Raw genomic sequence first — 5838 nt, forward strand, 5'->3', positions numbered from 1 at the left:
GCCCATGTTCTCTATGGAATCTTCTGCTCCTGAGATTCTCTCTTCCATCTCTTGTATTCTGTTGCTGACTCACATCTATGGTTCCTGATTTCTTTCCTAGGGTTTCTATTTTCAGAGTTGTCTCCCTTTGGGTTTTCTTTATTGCTTCTACTTCCGTTTTTAGGTCTTGGATGTTTTTGTTCAATTCCATTACCTGTTTGGTTGTGTTCTCCTGTGTTTCTTTAAGGACTTACACCTCATTAGCAGCATTCTCCTGTATTTCTTTAAGGACTTGTACCTCTTTAGCAGCGTTCTCCTGTATTTCTTTAAGGATTTGTATGTACCTCTTTTGCAGCGTTCTCCTGTATTTCTTTAAGTGAGTTATTAATGCCCTTTTAAAAGTCTTCTACCGGCATCATGAGGTATGCTTTTAAATCTGAGTCTTGCTTTTCGGGTGTGTTGGGCTATCCAGGACTGGCTGAGGTGGGAGTGCTGGGTTCTGATGATGGTGAGTGGTCTTGGTTTCTGATAGTAAGATTCCTAAGTTTGCCTTAAGCCATCTGGTAATCTCTGGCGTTAGTTGTTATAGTTGTCTCTGGTTGGAGCTTGTTCCTCCTGTGATTCTGTTAGCCTCTGTCAGCAGTCCTGGGATTCTAACTCTCCTGAGTCTCAGTGGTTAGAATACTCTATGCAGGCAAGCTCTCCTCTTACAGGGAAGGTGCACAGAGGCCTGGCATTCAGATCTGCCTCCTGACTGAAGAAGTAGGCCCAAAACGGGGCCTGCACCAGAAGATGTGTCACCTGTGCAGTTTGCACACTCACCTGCACAGGCTAGACTCCGAGGGATCCAGGACACAATATGTCTCTCTCACCTGCTCTGGCAGACAGAGCCCTCCCGGGTGGCCACCTTTCCTCTGGCAGAGGAAGGTGCCCAGATGTCTGGAGCCCGAAACAGGGTCTGTCCCAGAAGCTGTGTTGCTTCTGTGTGTCCCAAAGCTGTGTAGCTTCTGTAGTCTATACTCTCACCAGTGCAGACTGGAGTCTGGGCGATCCGGAGCAAAGATGGCTCCCTTACCAGCTCAGGTAGTGAGAGTGCTCCCCAGTAGAAACCTCTCCTCTGGTGGGGATGGTGCCCGGATGTCTGGTGCCAGAAATGGGGTCTGTCCCAGAAGCTGTGTCCCTTCTGTAGTCTGCCCTCTCCCCGGCAATGACCAGAGCCTGTGCACACTGTAGCATAGTTGGCTCCCTTACCAGCTCAGGCAGTGAGAGTGCTCTTGGGTGGACACCTTCTGCAGTCTGCCCTCTCCCCAGCAACAACTGGAGCCTGTCTATACTATGTTTTATACTAGGTTTTATTAATATGATATCTTGATGATAAATAAAAGAGGAAAAACTTGTAGTTTAATAGTGATGTGTTTGTGTGTAAAGTTGACTTCTGGTCAGTAGTTGTGTTAGTGTTTCTTGTTTGTTTTGTTTTTGTTTTTGTTTGTTTTGTTTTGGTCAATTTGATAAAAGGTCATGTCATTTCACAAGATGGAACTGCACCTGAGAAAGTGTCCTCATTGGGTTGGTCTGCATGTACATCCATGTGTCATTCTCTTGATATGGGAGGCTCCAGCCTACTGAGGGTGATGCCACTCCCTGTCAGGTGGTATTGAGTTATATAAAATTATAGCTGAGAAAACCAACAAATCCAGTACACAGCATTCCTTCCTGCCTTGCTTCACTTCCTGCCTCCAGGTTTCATTCTTGAGTTCCTGACCTGACTTCTCTTTAGCCATAAGCTGAAACAAACCTTCTCCTCTGCCCATGCTTGTTTGGTCCATAGTGTTTTCTCACTACAGTAAAGGGAAGACCATAACAATGCTATATCCCTGATAGCCTAACTTCCTCCCACTGGGATTCATTTGTTGAGGTTCCAGTATCTCCCAATAGGACTAGGGGCATCAGTCCAAGCCTTTAACAAAACTGCCACTGTGGGACACTAATCTAAAACTTAGCATTGACACACTAAGAGTCAGGTAGAAAAAGAAAGCAAATATTTGCACTCTTCTATGTGCTTCACACAGCCGGTAGATTTAATTTTCACAATACAAATGTAAGTACATATGGTAGATCCAATGTAACTCTAAGGAAATTTATCCTCAGACACCTGGGTGCCTTGACCAAACCCACATCATTAATGGAACCAACTTATGACACCAAATTCAAAAGCCAGGCTTAGAACTGAGTTTCCATTGTTGCTTCCCTTTACCTGACTGTGCCAATCTCCTGGAAGCATGCAATACAGTAAGCAGATATTCTCCTATGCAGTGCATGTCCTGTTTCCTCTTGTGTCTAGATCACAATGTGCTCTAAGTCGGAGGTGGTTTTAAATATTTCTCTGATCTCCCACAGCCTCAGCTAGTATAATTCTGAGCACACAAGAGGCACTCAATAAAGAACTGTGGATTGAAACAGAAGCATTTCTCAGGACAAAAAAAGGGAATGTATTTTCTTTCACTTTTATTTATTGTATGAGTGTGTATGGGTGTAGCACAATGCATGTATGAGGTCAATGGAATATTTTTAAGAGGCAGTTCTTCTTCCACTACAAAGCCCCTGGAACTGAACTTAAATTGTCAAACTTGGCAGCAAACACCTTTATTCACTGGGCCATTATGCTGGCCTGGGAAAACTTTATTTTTAAAACAGAAGAATTTTTTTCCATTTTCATTTCATGATTGAAGATACAGAGGCTGTTGTTAACTCTTCCTGGTTCTTAGAATCAACTCTTTTTTGTGTGTGTGTGCTCAGCAATTTTTCTTTCTTTACTATGATTCTGTATTGAAAAAGATCTGAGAGTTCAAACTCCATCAACATTTGTCTTGCATATCTAGGAAGAGCAGATAGGGCATGTGGGAACTGGTAGGTTGTGCAGACCAGATCTCCCTTGGGAGGGAGGATGCGTTGTCCCTGCTGTTGTAATGCAGTCATTGTCCATTCTCAGCTGTCAGCCCCTGAGCTACAGTGAATTCCAATTAGTGGACATGTTCAATCCTGGTCATTTTGGCTCTGCCCACTTCTGCTCTTCAGGGACAGTCTTACTTCAGAGCTCCCCAGGAGCTCCCTACTCTTCTGTTTAACCAGTGTCTTCTTGTTTCTTTCTATTCTACCTCATGTGCTGAACCCCATGCCTGTCTGCTAAGTCAACACTCTCCGTAGAACTCTGTCTTAGATCTGGCATCTAAGAAATGTGACTGGTGAGAGTAAGGAGGAAAGAAGGGTTTACTGATCCATGTGAAAACGCCAAATGCTCTATGGGTTACCAAGAGTGTATGTATTCATAAACAAGTAAACTTTCCATGGTGCATGTTTGAATGTGTCTTGTGGCTTTGCTCAGCATCCTTCATGCCTTACCACATTTGGGAGGGGGGGGGGCGTAATAAATGCCTAGCAGCAAACGGTACAGAGGGCTCCTTGGATTCTTAGAGCTTTTTAACGAAAGCTCAACCCCTGAATAGCTTTCCACATCTTCTCTCCTTAAAACCATATAAACAATTTACTTGTTTTTCAGTGTTTGTGTAATTTTGATCATTTCTGACAGATTGATTGGAGCAGTGTGCATGATTTTAGATTCTAATTTTCTCCTAATGTTGCTTTTGATTTTTCTCAGAATGAGACATTTCTTTTAATTCTCACCCAAGTTCACGCCTGGTTGTAGGGACTTTAGGTAGCCCCCGGGTAACTCTGGCCATCTTCCCTAGAACTAAAGACATTGGCCTTCTTTTAATTAGGACTTTTGGGGCTTTGGTGTTTACAGTGTCTGGCGAGCAAGGGGTTGTGCTGTTCTAACTATCCTGTCATTTAGATAAATTTCAGGGCACTCCTTGGCTCCAGGCTTCTCTCTGGAGTTCCCTCAAACGGCCTAATTTGATATATTGCCTCAACAAATCCCATCAGCCCAGCTGGATTTGGAGCTGAGGGTGAGGATGGTTTATAGGAGTAATAACAACAGAAATGTCCTCTCTGAGACAGGCGAATAATTTCCTCTCTGCTCCAGTCCAATACGATTTCCCTTAATCTTTTTAATGCTTGGGAAGTGGCGGCTTCCTCCGTCCTTAAAGCCACTTTTCTTCCCTGAAGGTTAATGTATTGGAAGACAGAAGGGCCATTGTTTCTGGTCCTCTGGGCAAACACCCTTATTTCTTGAATGTCATTTGTCAATCTACTCACATGGTTTGTATTGAAAGCAATAATTCATAATCACTGGTATTCCAGGGTAAGTAAAGGCCCTCCCAGTTGGAAAAGGAATACAAAACCAAGCTGGTTACCCATGAGGGATCTTTCTGCCTTTCAGGGCTATTGATGATCAAGGATCTGGTTGGTATGATGCAGTCTCTTTATGGATTCAATCCTTAGTTTATGTTCTCTTGCTGCCTCTTTCAGCCAGGTCCCTGCTTTATTCTCGTCCCTCCTATTTCCCTGCAGATTTTTCCTAGCACAGTTCTTTCTCTACTCACCAAGAACAAGAGACCCCACCCCCAATATTTCAGACTACTTTGCAGTCACTGAGCATCTTTCTCCCTGAGGACTGTCCCATGTACAGGAAGGGCATGTCAGAAATGAATCTGCAGGGACTTCAGTGAAACACTTCAAGGTTTAGTGTCTCTCTTTGCATATTTTATGAAAATTCTTTTCCTTTTAAAATTGTTTCTGCATTTCTGCATTTAATATCCGGAAACCTCATCCTTCTTCACTCTTGTCTAATCAGCCTTACCCTTTCTTTTGTTTTCTCTGATGAGGAGATGTTGGGCTCTGATGGGAGGTGATGGGAGAAGAAAGAACAGGGCACTTACAAACTTCATTCTCTCTGCCTGAAACTGCCATTACAGTTGGCCATGTTTGGTGAACTTACAATGAACAGTAATTTCTGGCAGTAACCACCCACATGACACATGGATAGTAAGGACATAAACTTTAGCACTGTTTTTTGCCGGTTATAATTTACCATGCCATCTTAACTTTCACTGAGTTGTTCAGCTTCATTCACAAAAGTGGGTATGTGTGCTGTCGAGACTCATGGATTTGTTAATTACCCTCTTCTTTGTCTGCAGTAGAGATGGGAACTAGAACCTTGTGCATGCTGAGCAAGTACTCTGATATTAAGCTTCATCCCTACTTTTTTTTGTTCTTTTTATTTTGAGATGGGCTCTCAAGATATTTTCCAGACATGAACTCACTCTGTAGTTCAAGCACACCTTGACTTTACACTCCTTCTAAATAGCTAAGGTAATTGGGTGTGGCTAATACTAGGTCTTTTTTCTAGCTCTGTAGACCTATTACTGGGGCTTCTTGGGGCTTCAGTTTACACACGGATGAGATGAACATGTTTTACCATGCCTGTGGTTCCATTACAAGTTTTGCATTCTCTATGTCAGTTTTGATGATCACTTATTTCTCTTGGTGTTGTTTTATGAGACTGAGACTTACAATACAACTCAGATGAGTTCCTGATTTACTATGTAGACCACAGTGACCTTGATTCTTCTGTGTGTGTGAGTTCTGGGCTTATAGACATGCATTATTGTGTTAGAAAAATTGCTAATATTGCACCATTTTAAAAATCACATTTGAGAGCTGGAGAGATGGCTCACTGGTTAAGGGCATGAACTGCTCTTACAAAGGACTACGTTTTCATTCCCAGCAACCCTACTGGGTCATTATAAACAACTGCTTGTAACCCCAGCTCTAGGAGGATCCAGTGCCTACGGTCTCCACAATACCTGTGTGCTCATGCATGTATGAACAGACAGACAGACAGGCACACACACACACACACACACACACACACACACACACACGCACACACGCCCCTCC

Source organism: Mus pahari, chromosome 12 (genome assembly GCF_900095145.1).
Source record: "Mus pahari chromosome 12, PAHARI_EIJ_v1.1, whole genome shotgun sequence".
Lineage (NCBI taxonomy): Eukaryota > Metazoa > Chordata > Mammalia > Rodentia > Muridae > Mus > Mus pahari.